Raw genomic sequence first — 20031 nt, 5'->3', positions numbered from 1 at the left:
CTCTAAAATTTTGTCTAAATGTTCAGATTTATTGGATTTCAGTCTGTTTGGAAAAGGAGCTCTAGGACTTTTAAGTACTGGACTAGGTGAATTTTCAGTTTCTGGTGCTTGAGGTTGAAAGGTAGTAGTTTTAGAAGGTGACTCGGCAGATGAGTCATCTATATCATCAAGTGCAACTACCTTATTGTCTATTTGTTTTCCTGATCTTAAGGTATGAATGGCATTTATACCATTAACTTGGTTTCCTTGTTGGGGTCGTGGACCATTTTGGTTCCTAGGATTTGGCTCATGTTGGCTAGGTAACCTACCATGTTCTCGTTCACTAATGGTCGAAGCCAGCTGACTTACTTGCATTTCCAGACGGGCTATAGCTTGGGTGTTATTATTTATGAGTTGACCCGTAGTTTGCATAAAGCTGGTATGTGTTTTCATCATGGCTTCTAGGCTTTTCTCTAAAGAGGTAATTTTTTTGTCATTATCATGGAAGCCTGGCGGGTTGTTCATCACTGGGTTGGACCTTAGATTTTGCTGATTGAAATTTGGATTACCTACATTAGGATTCTGGGACCATGAGAAATTCGGGTGATTCCTCCAACCTGGGTTATATGTGGGTGCATAAGGATTGTTCAATGGTCCTTGATAGGTGGCATTCACCTGTGCACACTCATTCGAGTAGGAACATTCTTCTAAGACATGGTTGGTGCATTGCACCCTTTACACATGGGTGCAGATATTTGATTTACATTGGCTGGTCTCTGTAATTCTAAGGCTTCCAATCTACGTGTTAAGGTTGCAATCTTGGCCTCTGATGCTAGGGTTGGTTGAATTTGATGCATTCCTCCTCTTGAAGGTGTAGCTTTATCAGGTTCCCTAGTTGTTTCCCACTGTAAATTTTTCTCGGCTAGGTCTTCTAAGAATTGCCAAGCTTCAGTAGTTTCTTTGTCCATAAATTGGCCTTGGCACATGGACTCTAGCATGGTTCTTGAGTTTGAATCTAACCCTCATAGATGATCTGGCATAGTCTCCAAGTTTCTATTCCATGGTGTGGGCATTGGGTCAAAAGATTCTTGAAACGATCAAAGTACTTCCAAAATATTCACCAGCTAGTTGGTAAAATTGATTTATTTCATTCCTAATCCTAGCTGTTTTATGATGGGGGAAATATTTTTTTAAAAATGTTCTCACAAAGCCCTCCCAGGTAGTGACAGAATAGTTTGGCAGACTATAAAGCCACTTCTTAGCATTGTCCTTAAGGGCAAAGTTGATTAATCTAAGTTTGACCTCATCCTCTGTTAATTACAGTTTCATGGTTGCACATACCTCCTCAAATTCTCTAATAAATATATAAGCATCTCTAATCCTGTGAATTTTGGAAGCATATTTATGATTTGAGGTTTGATTTCAAAATTGTTAGCTGTGGGTTGTGGCAACCTGATACAAGATGGTTGGATGGAGCCAACTGGATAACACAAATCCTTAAGGGTCATGGGTTGGATTGGTTCAGCCATTGGAACAACAGGAATTGACTCAATTCTAACTAGACGACCCGACACTCTTCTCCACACACGAGGTGTACGGTTCTCGATGTTTATATAATTTTTTTTTATTTTTTTTTAATAAAATTTTTTGTATAAGGAAAAGAAAGAAAAGAGAAAAAGTTCTAAAGAGAAGATCCTAAGGAGTCCTAAATCTAAAGAAAAGAACCAAATTTTTAATTTTATTTTTTTTTTTTTTCAAACAAGTGAATCAATAAATTAAACTCAATCTATCCTAGGGTTAACCTAAATCTAGACAGCTCCTAACTGTTCCAAGATGACCCTTCAAACCTTCCAAGTGGAGATTGATCAACTAGTTAGCCAGGTAAGTATAAGAGGTGGGAGGTTCACTCATCGTTGCCTTTCTAGACACCAAACGAGTTGGCCAGGCCAGCAACTGAACCAATTTAACAAACCACCCTCAGGGACTTGCCTAGACACCAACTAATCAAACAACTCAAACTTGGTAGAACTCTTAGGGTTCCTTGTCCTATTGAGCTCGAATTCCTTAAGGTTGACGTCTAATTGATTTTAAGATTAAAAGTCTAGGTAATGCAATATGATGGAGATGGTTTTTGGGCTAAGGAAGGGTAATGAAATCCCCACCTTATCTTGTTAATGGGTTGATGCCCTTAGATTAATTATGAAAATGCAAATACAAATAAACAAGATGACCAAGAATGTAAAAGATTTTAATTTAGAATTTTTTTTTTTATTTTGATATTTTACTTCATGATTATGAAATGTCTTTTGTTTTGTTTTATATTTTTTTTTTTGTGATTAAGTAAATTCAAATGATTAGGTCTAAAAGCAAAAGTAATTAACTAAAAATAATAAAAGAGAAATTAGAAGCGTACCTGAGTTTTCCAGCAATCACCAACTAAATATAGAAACCTAAAGAAAAAAAAAAGAGAGTTATAACGCACGAAGAACAAATAATTGAAAATAATTTAAAACGCCAAATCCCCGGCAACGGCGCCAAAAACTTGATGTTCAAATCTTAAAATTTGTAAATAAAACCGCAAGCGCACGGTGTGCAGAGTAGCACGACCAGCGAGTACGGGTCGATCCCACAGAGACTTGGTTTTAAAAATGATTTTCAAATCTATGCTCAAGTGAGCTTTAACAAAAATCGAAAGTCGAAAGTTGTTTGCTAAAGACAATAAGACTAAGGATCTAGGGTTTTTGAATCCACTAGATCTAGATTAGGGAATTCTACCTAAAATTTTTCTTATTGATCCTAACGACTACTCCTCTTGTCTTTCCCAAGCATAGATTATGAAGGGACTAAGGCCCAACGATAACCTATCAAGATTCTTTACAGGGGAGTAGTAACTAGGATCCCTTAGGGTTTTCTCCTCCTATGCACTGAATCAAGCATGAACTATGAAGGGACTCTGACCCAACTGTAGTTCATCAAAAATTCTTGGCAAAAGAGGAAGAAAAAGAAACCCTAAGAAAAAGAAAGAACCCTATGTAAAATCCCTACTCATGATCTAGCTTCATCGCAAACCCTAGAAGGGATGCTTAGCTAGACATGATCTAAATCTACTTACAAAATTTAAATACAGAAAAATAAACTACCCTAATTTCATAAATTAAACTATCCTAATTGCATAAATTTAAACTGCATAATTTAAACTAACCTAATTGCATAAAATTAAATTGCATAAATTAAACTATCCTAATTGCAAGAAAAATAAATTGCATAATGTAAAGAGATGAAATTGCATAAAAAGAAGATTTTATATATAAAAAAAAATTTATTACAAAAACCTCAAAGCTCGAGGCTTGAAAAGAGAGCTAAAAACCCCACTATCTAGGGTTACAAGCTTGATCGGAAGGAAGAATACATAAAACAAGGGCCTTTGGGGGCTTTTTATAGGCATTTGGGGGTTATAAGGTTTTCAAAACTTCCGATGTGGGACTAAGAGGTTTTAGGGGGTTTATGGTGCGCCGATGGGTCCATGGTCCATGCGCCTGTTGCTGTGGACCAGGCGGCTAACCAGATCACCAAATCAGTTGATTTTTGACCAATTTTGATCTGATTTGACTCGGGTTTGACCCAATTGAGTCTTCTTTCTTCATTCTTCAATTCCTGGGTCAATTTAACTCCGTTTTGCATAAAATTTGCGCCGTTGGAATCCTCTTTCCTTGTTCTTTCTATTGATGATCTCTTCTTCTGCAAAATATAATAACAAGTATCAATTTCTTAATAAAGTTAGATAATTTAGATATTAATTGATACTTTTTATGTCAATTTGTGACATAAATCAGTCATCCTGACCACCCATAAGAAAGACTCAACTGAGTCATCATATTATGAATAATAATTCCAATAGCAGATGAGCACCGGGCCTTTGGGCCGTCCAATGATCATCCAACTAATGGATCCATTATCATCCAATTTAATAGGAGGCTATGATCTAGTCATCCCCATGACTAGCTCATTTTATAGACTTAATAATTTAGCGGATTTGATTGAGATATAGAAGAGAAGAGATTGTACTTGACTAGCTAATCATAATCCTCCTACTGACTTCACCAAGTCTGATCATGGAAGACTAGATTCAAGCTGATCCTGGCACCTAAATTAGTCATACTGATTAACCTATGTAGTATGGGTTTAGCATGAGTCAATGAGCAACCGAATCAAAAGTTGATTGACCACATTGGTCAGATAAGTGAGATCAGTGGAAGGGATGTGCTATTAACTTACCATAGACTCAATCTATGCAAGTAACTCTCAATTAATGACTACTAGTCAAAACCGTCAAACTTATCTTAGACACCAATTGGTTCATCAGATTCAATTTGGTTTGCCTTAAGACGGACCCTACCACTTAGCTATGATCGAGGTCCATCTTGGTTAATCAAAGACATGAACTTTGACCAACTACAACTATTGTAATGATTTTAGAGAAATCTTGATTTAATTTAATTCAATTTTTGGTTAGATTTAATCAATTTTTTTAATTAATTCATATTTTATTGGATTCTAACCTTAGACCTGACCCAATTAAGAGAACCTGATCAACCTAACCCATGTCATCCTATATTTTATGAAAATATCATTAGATTTTTAATTCACAATTCTAGATCCAATTAGTTCCACACTTAATTCTCAATTAAGTCTAAATTTAACATGAATTTAGGTTAAATTTTGAAATAATTTTAATTTTGTAAACTTTTTATCCGAATTCATGCAAAATTTTTATTTCTAAAAATTAGGTAGGCTCAGTTTCAGATTGAACCAGCTAACCACAGTGGGTCGACCAAATCTGATACTTGGTCGGCTAACTACAGACAAACAGTAACTGTTACTATTCGAATCCATGATACTGGATTGACTTAGTCAACACTGAGCCAGCTACCCAAGGGAATTAGGTCGACTCAGTTCAAAATTGAGTTGGCTCAGTTCGCATGCCAGCAGATTTTTTAGAGTTTCAGCACATAAAAACTTTGCATATTCTGAAATAAAATCAATCATAAATCAATTTTTAGATCATATATGAAGATTTTATGATTTTAGATTTTATTTTTCTTGATTAAAATAATTTTTAATTCTTTAGATTAGATAATTCACTTTTCATTCATTTTGTATCACATCCAACCAAAACCTAGGATTTCAAAAACTAAGATTTTACAGAAAAGTAAGTTTTGAACTTTTTCGTATTTTATCTTCATGAGCCAGTAGCATCCTTACACGCCATAGGAGATCCCCATAGGATGGGAGGAGAGGGTTATGAAACCCTACTTTCTCCTATGATTGGACGGCCATGAATGTTCAATCCGATTACTTGGCTAATAGGCTTCTAATCTAATCATATCACATATGAAAAATTTAGATCTAATCTAAATCATGCCAGATCTTATCGTAATCAAATTATGCTACAATCAAAATCATAATTTTAATTCTACATGCTTACATATACATGTTATAATAGAACCTAGGCTCTGATACCATTGTTGAAAAAACGACAGGCACATAGTATATATTTTAAATTTTTTTTTATGTAGTGAAAAATTAGATTAAATAATTTTAATCTATACTACATACTTAAGATTTAATCTTAACGCCTATCCTAAGATCTATAATATGTTACGATGCATGTATATGATTTGAAAAAGAAAATTAGCATGCATGATCACATTATACATGCAACTGTAGATCTAATCTACAATATACATTCTATATATATTAAGTATGAGTTCAAAACTTAATATCTTTGCATGGATAGAAGATCTTCGCATCTAAAAGCTGTGGTCTTACTGGTTGCTCACAGCCGCATAGGATGTTCGGCCTCTACAGATGATCCACTTGAAGTACTGTGCTGATTAGTTTCTATAGGAGTGCTAGCTCGTATAGAAACTTCAGGGAGGCTGATCTATTTTCTATCTTTAGATGTCTCGAACTCCTCTAGACCTAAAGAAAAACAAAAAGGACTTATGGTGCTGGAAGAAGGGTAGAAAAACTCTTTCTCTAATATTTTTCTCTTTTTCAAAACTCTAGAACAGATTTCTAGGACACTCACCCAAGAGGAGAAGAGACTCCTCTATGCTCACACACCAAGGATGGCCACCCAACCCCAAGACCTCACACCCAAAACCCTAGCTCACACCTCAAGGGGTCTCTCAATGATCTTTATGATCTCATCTTTGTCCCACAAAAAATAGGGGTTTATATAAATAAGGCATGGAGGTGTTTGGATGAGAACAGATTTCTCATCTTCATTAGAATTCAAATCAGATTTGAATTCGATTGGATCAACCAATTGATCCAAACTCTTGATCCCTATCAAGAGTGGGAGACAAGGCTTTGTGGGCATGGAGATCATCATGCCAACCTAATTTTGGTGTTGAATAAAGGGGGTGGCTCCACATGGATGGTCGGCTAGGGTGAGGCAGAGTCCAAGCTATTTTGGACTCTAGGGTTTCATCCAATAAGTTTTCAACCCAATCAAATTAGGTTAAACCAATTAGATCAATTTGAACCCAATCCAATCAGGTCCCAAACATGATTAAATCCTAATCATATCAAAATTTAATTAAGCTTAATTTCTGATCAAATCAAAAATTATTCACCCTAGACTATTAGGTCATCTGATAACTTAACCGAAACAAACTAAATTAAATCTAATTCAATTAGTTCTAAACTAATTTGTATTACTAAATCAAATTGAGCTAATCAGTAATTTAATTACTAATTATTCCTCTTAAAATTTACTAACCCTTAGCGAACTAATTCATTGCAACTTTTGCACAAGGCTAATTATCAATCGAATTGATAATTTATATCTTTGAACGATTCTCAATCATTGATCAGCCATGTGATTAGTCAGTAACTTCTTTTGAGTGTGACCCCATAGGTTCAAACTTAAGTCGGTAGTATAAAAATAACTTTTTGAACTAATTGATGTGACCATCTAGCAATGGGACCTAACATCTGGATAGACCTACTGATTGCAAAGCATTATTCAAGAACTTGTTGGCATACGATTATCGAATAATTCATCCCTTTGATCCTAATGCTCAAGGTGATGTAGGGTTTAACTGTCAACCCTAAAATAGTCGATCACATTATATTTCAACCTTTCAAATCTATCACATAGATTATCCTAGTCAAGATTTTACTAAATTAAAATACACTGATGCATTAACTCCTACTTATTTGGAGGGGTCAATCTCATCTTGACTCACATACTGACTTAACAAATACTTGACTATACCCAGAAATCTTTCGTTACTGAATTAAAAATTCAGATAGTCTGGCATCAAATTATAGTGAGTTGCTTGCAAGTCACCATGGTGATCTTAGATGGGAGGGACACTTATACCCATATCCTTCGTGAGCTCCTCTTGATAGCAGAGTGCTCTATAATTGGTCACATTTAATGAGATGTACTCTTACGTCTCACTTGTATGTCATATCAGTATCTTCACACTTCTTGATTATGAGGACAACCAACTCATATGACACACAACTACTTATACTTGATAATCGCTATCATCCTGATAATAGTGTATCATTTGATCATGAGCCAGTTTTAAGGACTATACGATAAATCCTCCTTTATCGATCAAGATAGTCCAAAGGACTTCATCACAATAATAGAGTTCATTAAGAAGATGTACACTACTTTATGATAAATAGATCAAATAATAATTTATTAATTTATCAATTCATATATATTTATGTAATGAGCTCAACCATCAACAGGTTTGAAAAAATAATACCCGATAAGCCAATCGCATATGGGATATGATTAAGTATTTTTTATAATTTATCTTCCAAACTCATATAATTGATATTGATATTTAATAAAATAGATATTTTGATCCATTATATGCTGCATCTTATTATTTTTAAGATTATAATGAACTTCATAGGTCTGGGCAATAGTTTTAGGATCGTGATGAGATCATGCCTGTGAGATCTAAATCCTTGATAGCAATGATCTAAAATATTTTTAGTCATTGATTTATTAAGTTAGGGATCAATGATATCGATAAGACTGGCATGTCCTATGTATACTCAGTGATGAGGATAGTTGATCTCACAACCACTTGTGTGGTGACACTAATACAAGGATGCCTGTGAGAGAATATCTGATGGAATCTTATTTATATGTCAGCTAATGATTCTCTAGCGGGAGTTGTCTAAGTGATCTTTTGATCTGAGATTATCATGGTACCTTGTGTACATGAATCCATATTTTGGTTCACTTCCTAACTTAGTTCTTTGATCCTTATGTGAGGTATTTTGGATGTGGTGAAGTATGCATGAAAGTTATGAGTGATCAATAAGAGATTAGTCACTCCTAATAAGGAGAGTGAACATCCTATGTGATTTCATAGATCAATGATTTTAAAAGTCTTTGGCCAAAGCAGGATGATAATTAGAAAAATTTTTTTAATATATCATCAACTGAATCATCACCTTCTGATCAAGCTACATAAAGATAAGCAATTGAGTTTGACATAATTTCATATCACAGCTCATCTGGGATGTTATTTTACTGAAAGATTGAATTATACGGTAACTTGCCACTAAAAAATATTTTGATAATTTTTCATCAAAATTTTAAATCTTTCAGATACTCATCACACGTTGCTAGATAACAATCTTGATTTATGGATTCATCAGAATTAAAAAAAATTAATTTAAAAATTAATTAAAAAAAATTTTAGTTGATTGGGACTCTTAAGCCGACCTAATCTGATTGGATTAGGGTTACATCAAGAGTCTGTGTCCACTACTGGCTAGATTTGAAATTCAATGGGTCACACACTTTGAGATTTGATCTTGATCTAATTTAATTAGAATTTAATATAAATTTTAGAGGTTAATTGGATATGCTAACAGATTGTATTAACCTAAGTTTCTAATTAGATTCAGTTCAAAGTATTTTAGCTAAACTAGGCTAGTTGCCTTTGACCTAATGGGATTGGATCTAATTTAATTTGGTTCTTATCTAACTTGAAAATATTTTAAGTGTGGAAGGAGTCCTCTGTACCCATCAGGTGTCATGCCAAAAATAAATTGCTGCCCTCCTCTTAATTGTGTTGAGAAGTGAAGAGTCCTTCAAGAAGGCTCTTATCTATCTCTTCATTTCTATCCAGATACTTAACTATTACACACTAATTTAATGTAAAATATTTATGGGGTGTAGAAGATGAGGAGTCCTTCTATGTGAAGGGTCTTCTGTGCTAAAATAAATCATGAAGATTTATTTCTCTACATGAGAAGTTTGAGTGCCAAGAGTTGGTGCCCCTTGGTCCTTCCTCACATCCCCTATTAGTCTATTTATATGGGGTGTCTCATATGGGTTGAGGGCTAGATTTTGGATGAAAATTAGAGCCAATTGGTGTGTAATAAAAGAAAAAAAAAATTAGAAAACAATTGAGAAAAAGAGAAAGAAAAAATTGAGAGGAAAAGTTGTAAGAAGGGTGGTGAGAGAATTAGCAAGTGTTGCTAGTTTATCCTAGGGTTTGATTTTTCCATATGTTGGACCTCAAAATCAAATTCTAAGTTGTGAAACTTCTAAAGAGTATCCTCTTGGCATGATTCTGATGATAAAATCAAAGGCGACTAGGTTTTGATGTGATCGTACTTTGAGTTCGAAGCCGGCAGTATTCTTGTGAAGAAAAGGCTGTGACAATGCACCGTTAGGAAGGATCTTGGCCAACTTTCATATGGATCACCATTGGAGAGCTTCTACTTTAGAGTTTCATGAAGATCACCTACTTACCATACTGCTTATTGGAGGAAGTGTAAACTTCTGTCTCTTTGCATGCTTATTTTGTTTTGCTCGACATCTACAAGGTGATTCTAAGATTTGGATTTCGATTCGATGGTTTTAATTGTTAAAGCTATTGATATATTTATTTTAAAATTTTTAAAATTCATCTTCCACTACGTGATCGAAATCCAACAATTGTTTCAGAGCCATCCTTGTTAGAGTTGATCAAACAAGTACAAAAGTTATAATATGAAATTGTTCTAGTTCATATATTGCCAAAAAATATTGCATCGATTTCTAGCGTCGGTCTTAAAATCAAAAATTATTTTTGACTTTATTAAACTATGGATTTAAATTTTAGTTATTAAGATTATGAATTTATGATAATATGAAATTTATAGTTTCATGATTTTTTGATACTTAAATCAATTTTATGTTTAAGGATGTAATGCATGCCTAATTTGATTAGGATCTGTTATTCAATTTGGCTAAACTTATTATATTTGTTAAGTTATTTTGTACACCCTTATATGATTTTTGGCCTGTCAATATGATTATTATTATGACTTGTAAAAGCATGCCGAATTATGTAATATGTATAGTATATTTTATGTAATTATAGTTAAGATATGTCGAGACCAGTTCAAAGATTCTCTATAAAATTATATTAAGTTGTAATATCGGGATTCACTTACAAATCAAATGTCAAATTTATTTGATCAATTGATGTCTAGATAAGTAAGAAAGATGATTTTTTAATTAAGTCTGAATGCTGGCTTGGCCAATTTTATTGGTGTCTAAGAAAAGCTACGGGTAGCCTCCCACCTACTGACTTAGTCAATTTGGTCTTATTGAATTTCAGACTTAGATCGATTAGTGATGGAGGCACTACAAGGGCTTTCCTTCAAGCTTGATCAATAAAGTATGTCAAAGTCTTAGTGAGCTTATTGTGCTATCCACAAAGCTTGCTATAGAACTTGATATAATATTGACTAAGTACATATTGATGCTTATGGCATATTTGAATAGTGTTGTTTTATTGTGCTATCCACAAGGGCAGCATTATTTAAGTATGACCATATGGGATTGAAGGGTTAACTTAACTAGAACATTATAGTTTGTTGTGCTATCCACAAGACTATGAGTAATTTAGAGGTAAGAGAAAAAAATATTGAGAATTGTATAAAGTGTAATTAGTAAAGAGTTACCTACTCTTGAACACATGAATGCTTGTTGTGCTATCTACAAGGTGTTTGTAAGGAATAGGGATCTCAATCTCACTTAGAAATATAAAGATATTTCTCATTTTTCATACTTAAGAGCTATAAAATTTATTAAAATAGTGAGAGACACAATTAGACAAAAGTCCTAATCTAGTTGTGCATGTTGTCATGAGTTGTCCGCTTATATTGTGTTCTTGTCATTATAGATTAACTACACATATGGCATCCTCACTATCACTAAGAGGCATACTAGATTCTAACAAATTGATCGGACCGAACTATGTGGACTGATTAAAAAATTTGAGAATTATTCTCACTCAAAAGAAAATCTCCTATATACTAGATACTCCTGCACCTGATACGATCGGAAAAGATGCATCTGAGGAGGAAAGGGCCACATATAAGATGTGAAAAGATGACAGTGTGACTGTCAAATACATCATGCTTGCCTCGATGAATAATGAGCTTCAAAGATAGCATGAGGACATGGATGTTCCTTCTATACTCCTTAATTTTAAAGAGTTATATGGGAAACAAAATCGAACTGCTAGATAAAAGATATCTAAACAGTTGTTCTATGCCCGCATGATTGAAGGCACGTCTGTACAAACTCATGTCTTAAAGATGATTGATTTGATCACTCATCTGGGATAATTGAATTTTGCTATGGACGGTGAACTTAGTCAGAATTTGATCCTGTAGTCTCTCTCTGATTTCTCTCAATTTGTCATAAACTAGCATATGAACAAATTGAATATTAGCCTGCCTGAACTGCTGAACATGCTGAAAATAGTAGAGAGCCATTTCAAAGATGAAAAGGCTCATGTTCTTCTTGTCGATAAGATCAACAAGAAGAAGGGCAAGAAGGGTTTCAAAAAAAAGTTGAACCCAAAGGCTGGCATCTCCAAGAAGAAGATGAAGAAGGTCTTCATCAAAGGTACTTGCTATCACTGTGGAAAGGAGGGGCATTGGAGGAGGAATTGTAAGGAATACATTGTAATTGTGAAACAAGCAAATATTGCTAAAGATTTGTATATGATACAAACTAACTTATCATTAAGTACTTTAATTTTAGATTCTTGGGTATTGGATACCGCCTGTGGCTCACACTTTTACAAATCATGATAGGATCTGTAGGAAATAAAGAGTCTGAATAAAGGTGACTTCAAGGTATTTGGTGCTAGTAGAGAGTCCATTCAGGTCGAAGCCATGGGAATCAGGATTTTGAAGTTGCCTTTAGACAAAGTTTTGGAACTAAAGATCTATTAGTATATTCCTAATATTGTTAGTATTATTTTTTTATCCTTGTTATTAGAATAAAGTTTTGAAATAAAAGCTAAGAACAATGGTTGTTCTATCTATTTTTCTAATGAATTTTATGAAAATGCTTATGTAGATAATGGTTTTTTATTCCTATCACTTAATGATAATATACTTCATGTTGATAATATGAAGAAAAGAAAGAGAGAGGATGTGAATGTCACATATCTCTAGCACTGCTAACTTGGTCATATCAATGAGTCAAGAATTAACAAGTTATACAAAGATAAATTCTTTGATTCTTATGATTTTGAATCATATGAAACTTGTGAATCTTATCTCATGGGTAAAATGACCAAGACTCCATTTACTGAATATGGAGAAAGGATGAGTGATATTTTGGACCTTATACATACTGATGTTTGTGGTCCAATATCGACTTAAGTCAGAGATGGATACTCTTACTTCATCATATTTACTGATGATATGTCTAGATTTGGATATGTGTATTTAATGAAATACAAATCTAAAGTCTTTGACAAATTGAAAGAGTATCAAAGAATGATTGAGAAATAAATTGATAAAAGTATTAAAGCTCTTCGATCTGATCGAAGAGGAGAATACTTGACTAGTAAGTTTTTCGATCATTTAAAATAAATGGTATACTCTCTCAGTGGACACCTTCTTACACTTCACAATTAAATGGTATTGCAGAGGAGGAATCACATGTTATTAGATATGGTGCGGTTCATGATGTGTTTTACGGATCTTTCGATTTTCTTTTGGAGATATGCTCTCGAGGCTGCAGTGTATATTTTGAATAAAGTGTCATCCAAGTCTGTCTCTAGCACTCCATATGAGATATGAAAAGGAAAGAGACCCAGTCTTAAACATCTTAAGATTTGGTGTTGCCTAGCTTATGTGAAAAATATTGATGGACATAAACTTTGTGCTAGATCTGAAAAATATAGATTTGTGGGTTATCCTAAAGAGAGTATGAGATACTACTTCTATCACCCTACTCAACAAAAGATATTTGTTGGTAGGCATGCTATTTTTTTGAAAAAAGAGTTTATCCAAGAAGGGGGTAATGGGAGGACTGTTGAACTTGATGAAATTCAAAACCTACAATCTATCCGAAATTCTCAAGCTGATTCTCAACCAGATGTGCCTATTGTTGAGGCACAGCCACTATACACACCTCCTCTTCGAAGGTCTGTTGGAGCAGCTTCCCTAAGTTGTGGATATCAGGAAACAGCAAGGATCAGGTCATGGAGGTCCTTGAAGGCCAGCAATCAAGCAAAATAAAAACAGCCTTCAGGATTTCAGCAGCTTTGTAAATCCTATTGGTAGGATTTTTTTCTACGTTTTGAACCCCTTCTCCACTATATCTAAAATCCATCTTTTGGGACCTGGAAGTACTCTTGATGAAGCCTCCAAAAATCAAAAGATGAGGTATGGAACTCCTCTTGGGCGGCCAAGAGGGGGCACAAAAAAAGGGTGGCGTGCATAAGGAGGGCGCTAGGAACCCTAGCGCCTCCTTTCTTTTCTTTTTGGGGTGGGCGGCCAAGAAACCCTAGGGTTTCTTGATGCTAGGATGTGGAAAAGATCAGAGAGAGAGGAAAGAAGAGAGAGAAGGTTAGGGAGAAAATGATTTAGTATTCATTCCATTGCATCGAGTCAGAATACAATGTATCTTTATATACATGGTCAATGTAACCCAACCCAAAAACTCCCCTAGCTAACTCAATATAAGATTATGCTCACCCAAGCCCATATATACCTATGACTTGACCGAATCTCATAATCTTAGACTCAATCCTAGTCCAAATATAAGTTAGCTCCTCAAGGCCCAAAATCTCTGAACCTCAAGACCCGAAAGGCTGACAGTCTTTCATCCTAGGGCCCAAACTAGCCCTAGAAATCCCATGACCACCTCAAGGACTTTGGACCTTGGCTTTAGCCTTGGTCTCCTGAGCCTTGAGAGCACCACATAAGGTTCAACAATCTTCACCTTGGTGCCCCAAGGCCTCAACCAACTCCATCCTGTCCATCAAGTACATCAGTGTCACACATTTTTGAAAGCTATCTCATAGAAGTACCTTCGTCAATGCATCTGCTGGATTCTCTTTGGTGTGAACCTTCACTAGCTCCACCTCACCTTCTTCCACAAGCTCTCTAATCTGATGATATTTGATATCAATGTGCTGCATCCTCGCATGGTAGATAGAGTTCTGTGCAAGTAATAGTACACTCTAACTATCGTAGTGCACCCTGACGGCCCCCTGTGCGAGGCCCATCTCCAATGCCAAGCTCTTCGATCATAGGGCCTCATTCACTACCTTCGTAACACCAATATACTCCACCTCAGTCATGGATAAGGCTGTGATGGGTTGTAAGCACGATCTCCACGAAACGGGACCTCCAAACAGGCTAAATATAAAACCTATCATCGACCATCGGGTATCCACGTCTCCATCGAAATCTGCATCCATGAACCCTCCTATTAGCCTTTGAGCCTCTTTAGATGTGTTGGAGAGCCCCTCAGCATCTTCTCACTATTTGTAGTAGATGCCGACTTCAATAGTACCCACCAAGTACCTGAAGATCCCCTTTAGTGCTTGCCAGTGCTCCCTGTCAGGCTGCACCGTGAACCTACTGACCTGGCTCACTGCAAGAAAGATATCTGGCCTACAACACATCATGGCATACATAAGGCTCCCCACACCAGAGGAATATGACACTCTCTCCATCTCTTGAGCCTCCACCTCAGTCTATGGCGACAACATCTTCGAGAGTAAAGTGCCAGATGAGTGGCAGCTCCATCGGTTTTGCATCCTTCATTCTAAACCTCTCCAAGATCTTCCTGATGTAACCTCCTTGAGATAAATACAGCACGTTCTTGGCTTGACCTCTGAAGATTTTCATGCCTAAGATTTTTCTCGTAGGTCCCAAATCCTTCATCTCAAACTTCTGAGATAAGACTGCCTTCAGTTCCTACACAATCTTCCTACTCTTGCATGCTATAAGCATGTCATCTACATACAAGAGTAGAAACACCTTAGACCCATTCTTCAAAGATTTAACATAAACACAAGAGTCATACTCACACCTGAAAAGTTTGATGCTCCTCACATAAGAATCAAATCATTTGTACCATTACTTCGACGATTGCTTCATTCCGTACCATGATTTCTACAACAAACAAACCTTCCCTTCTACTCCTAGCTCTCAGAACCCAGGTGGCTGCTCCATGTAGATGCTCTCCTCTAGATGCCCATGGAAGAATGTCGTCTTGACATCCATCTGCTCCAGCTCCAAGTCCTGAGCTGCTACGATGCTCAGTAGCACCCCGATAGAAGTATGCCTGACGATGGGAGAGAAAATCTCAACGAAGTCGATGCCTTCTTTCTAGGAGTATTCCTTGGCCACTAGCCTCACCTTCTATCTGATACCTCCCTATTCCAAAGGCCCCTCCTTGCATTGGTAAACCCACTTGCAACCAATGGATTTCTTTCTTTTTGGCAACTGCACCAATTACCACATCTCGTTCTTGTGTAAAGACTGCATCTCCTCGGACATTGCTTGGACCCACCTCTCCCTGTCTTGATTCTCCATAACCTCCTCGTAGGTGTAGGGGTCCCCATTTGCTATGACCAGGGCATATGACACTGTCTCTTTGAAGCCCTATCGTTCCGGTTGCCTGACATTCCTTTTGGGCTTATGCAGTGCAACCTCGATATCCGTCCTAGGTCTTATTTACTCCTGCTAGACCTCCTAGCTTCTTTCATCCATCCAAGATCTCTCCACCTATGGAGACACCTTTGGAGAGTGCACCATCTGAATACCAAGTCCTCTCGATGCACCTGTAAGTGGCGAAATAGAATGGATGTTAGTTGTCCAGCGCTGCCCTGCTGGACCTCTTTGAGATAAATGCAGCACCCTCTTGGCTCTATCTTTGAAGATTTTTATGCCTAAAATCTTTCTTGCAGGCCCCAAATCCTTCATCTCAAATTCTTGAGACAAGGCTGCCTTAAGTTCTTGCACAACCTTTCTACTCTTGCATACTATAATCACATCATCCACATACAAGAGTAGAAACATTCTAGACCCATCCTCCAAAGATTTAATATAAACACAAGAGTCATATTCACACTTGAAAAGTCTGATGCTCCTCACATAACAATCAAACCGCTTATACCATTGCCTCGGCGATTGCTTCAATCCGTACAGTGATTTCTGTAATAAACAGACCTTTCCTTCTACTCCTGGCTCTCGAAACTCAGGTGGCTGCTCCATGTAGATGCTCTCCTTTAGATTCCCATGGAGGAATGCCATCTTGACATCCATCTGCTCCAGCTCTAAGTCCTGAGCTGCAACGATGCTCCGTAGCATCCTGATGGAAGTATGCCTAATGATGGGAGAGAAAATCTCATTGAAGTTGATGCCTTCCTTCTGGGAGTATTCCTTGGCCACTAGCTTCATCTTGTACCTGATACCTCTCTGCTCCAAAGGCCCCTCCTTGCGTTGGTAAACCCACTTGTAACCAATGGATTTTTTTCCTTGTGGCAACTGCACCAATCGCCATGTCTCGTTCTTATGGAGAGACTGCATCTCCTCGGATATTGCTTGGACCCACCTCTCTCTGTCTTGACTCTTCATAATCTCTTCATAGGTGTAGGGGTCCCCATTCACTGTCACCGGGGCATATGACACCATCTCTTCAAAGCCATATCATTCTGATTGCCTGACGTTCCTTTTGGGCTTGTGCAGTGCAACCCCAATATCCATCCTCGATCCAGTTTGCTCCTATCGGACATCCTGGCTTCTTTCATCCATCCGAGCTTTCTCCACTTGTGGAGATGCCTTAGGAGAGTGCTCCACCAGAATACCAAGTCCTCCTGATGCACCTGCAAGTGGCAAAATGAAATATAATGTTAGTTGTCCAGCACTGCCCTGCTGGACCTCCTGCTACTCCTCCATGCCATCTCACCTTTGGAGAACTCAATTTTCATCAAAGATGATATCCCTACTGATGACAACTTTATTCTTTAAGAGATCCCATAGCCGGTATCTCTTAACTCCTCGTGGATATCTCAAGAACACCATCTTCTGTGATCTGGCATCCAATTTGCTCTACTCACCAGCACCAATGTGCACAAATGCCGTGCACCCAAACACCCTTAGATGGCTCAGTCCAATTTTCCTTCTAGATCATTTTTTCTCTGGAATACCACCATCTAACTTAGTGTGAGGTGACCGATTCATCAAATAACTGACTGGTCCACTATATCAATTCAGAACACCTTAGGAAGCCCTACCTGCAGCCTCATGCACCATGCCTTTTCCATAAGGGTTCTGTTTATCTTCTTGGCCACCCTATTTTGCTGAGGAGTCTCTCTCACTGAGAAGTACCTTTTGATGCCACACTCCTCACAAGAAATTTGAAACTCCTTACTGGTGTACTCCCTGCCATTGTCGGACCGCAGACACTTCAAGCTCCGACCTGTCTCCTTCTCCACCTCAGCTTTCTATACCTTAAATTTGGTGAAGATTTTTAAATATTTTCTTTATGAAGTAGACCCATATCTTCCTTAAGAAATCATCTATAAAGGTCAAGAAGTATCTTACCCCATTTTTGGTTGAAATCGGGGTCGGTCCCCACACATCAGTGCGAACTAGTTCCAATGGAGCTACACTACGGGCTGAACTGCTGGCAAACTGGACTCTCCTCTGCTTTTTCATTTGGCATGGCTCACATACTTCTGAAATACCTCCATCCAGATATGAAATCAGACTATGCTTGCTTAGCTCCATCCCACGATCTCTCTTGTGGCCTAGGTGGTAGTGCCACAATCGGTGAGCCCCCTACTGATCCTGCGCTGGTGCTGCTGTATCAGATTTTTCAGTCACCACAGATCCTTCCATCTTGTAGAGGTTGTTCTCCATCCTTCTACCTCTCATTACTACCATGGCTCCATTTGAGATGTTCAACACCTTACTTCTGGCACGACAGCTGAAGCTGTAGCTGCTCTGCTCCAAGTAACTAAGTGACACGAGATTCTTCTTCAAATCAGGGATGTACTTCACATTAGTGAGCATCCGCACATCCCATCAAACATCCTCACTCAAATGCTCCCAATACCAGCAACTCGACATGGGTGATCATCTCCAAGTGTCACACTCCCTTCATCCGTCTTGGTGTATGTAACGAACCAAGACCAATTTGGGGTATAGTGATGCGAACAGGCTGAATCTAGGGTCCATACATCTGTGTTTTATCTATGACCATTTGATACTACCAAGAGGTCATTCTCCACCTCACTGTCAGCCACCGTACTCAGTGCATCAGATCCTCCCTTATCTCCATTCTTATTCTTCCACTGTGGGCAATCTCGTTTAAAGTGCTCGATCTCATTGCACTTGTAGTACCTGACTTCCTTCTTGCTCTTGCTCTTTCGAGACTTTGACCATATCCTTGACTTGCCTCTTTCCCTTCCTCTTCCAAATCTCTCCCCCACAGCTAAGCCCTCTAGGGAGCACCATCCTTGGTCAACTTCTCTCGCTGTTCATTGGATCGCAACACCAAGATCATGTCTTTATACTCCAAGGTCTCCTTGCTGTAGAGCAACGTCGTCATCAATGGATCATAGGAAGGGGGCAGCGAGTAGAGTAGTAGCAATGACTTATCTTTTTCCTCCATCTTCACCCTGATGTTCAGCAACTCATTGCACATCTGATCGAATTTTTGGGTGTGACCCAAGACATCTCCACCTTCTCGCATTCAAAGGCTATATAGTCTCTTCTTCAACATTAGCTTGTTGCACATATTTTTCCCCATATACATGGTGTGCAATTTGAAGTGAATTTCAGTGCAGGGGTAAACGATAATTTTAAAACTTTTTCAAAATTATAATTTTACAGTGAAAATTATTAATTAATCTAATTAATTAACATGTATTAATCCTACACAAAGATCTAAATATGATATATATAGCATGCATTTAAATTTAAAATTTAAGCTTCTACAGTAAACATTTTACTGTTATGTGTTCAGAACACATTATCTTCGTACGGATAGTCGATCGCTGTAGTCTGATCACCATCGAAAAGATCGGATCATCGCAATATAGCTACACAGTATGTCTGACCTCCGTGGATCGTCCACATGAAGCTTTCGATCTGATCGGCTCCTCATGAATGCTAGTTCGTTGTAGAATCTTTTCGATAACTGATGCTGATCGAACTCCTTCGATCGGTGTCTGTTGATTCTTCTGATACTTTGGATCATTAGCAAAGATAGTAGAGAGGTTGATGAAGCTCTTTCTAAAGTTTGGTGGACTCACGACACTCGTAGCTCACCTTCTCACTTTCCGAACCCTAGGTAAAAATCCTAGGGTACTCTCAGAAAAATCCTGCGCCTTTTCTTTTTCTTTTCTTTTCTCTTCTTTTCTTTTCTCACACAGAGGTCCTTTCTCATGCCACCCTTTCTCTAAGAAAGTCATGTGCACGTCCCACCTTCTCTTCCCTTTTTAAAACAGAGCAGGACCGTGTCTTTACCGCGTCTTCACCGTGTGAGAGGATAAAGCTAGGTGGTCGCTCACTTGAATTCAAATCGAATTTGAATTCAAATGCCAACCAACCTATCCTTATCCACTCAAGGCGAGAGAAGAGAGGGGCGTGGGCTCTTTGTGTGTAGAGAGTCTACATGAGAAACTTTTTCTCGTGTAGAGTAAGTAGCGCACAAGTGGATAAGGTGGCGCATGAGAT

At 37.5% G+C, this 20031-nt stretch overlaps 1 non-coding gene across 1 annotated transcript; it reads left to right on the top strand.

The window, feature by feature from the left end:
- The first annotated feature begins 1034 nt into the window (after positions 1 to 1034).
- On the top strand, positions 1035 to 1140 carry LOC140854184 (small nucleolar RNA R71). The gene has a single exon (XR_012137318.1). It is a non-coding gene; the product is annotated as a small nucleolar RNA R71 (small nucleolar RNA).
- The last annotated feature ends 18891 nt before the right edge of the window (positions 1141 to 20031 follow it).

This window comes from Elaeis guineensis, chromosome 15 (genome assembly GCF_000442705.2).
Source record: "Elaeis guineensis isolate ETL-2024a chromosome 15, EG11, whole genome shotgun sequence".
Classification (NCBI taxonomy): domain Eukaryota; kingdom Viridiplantae; phylum Streptophyta; class Magnoliopsida; order Arecales; family Arecaceae; genus Elaeis; species Elaeis guineensis.
Note: the sequence above shows the minus strand (reverse complement) of the source record. Positions and strands in the feature narration are given on the sequence as shown.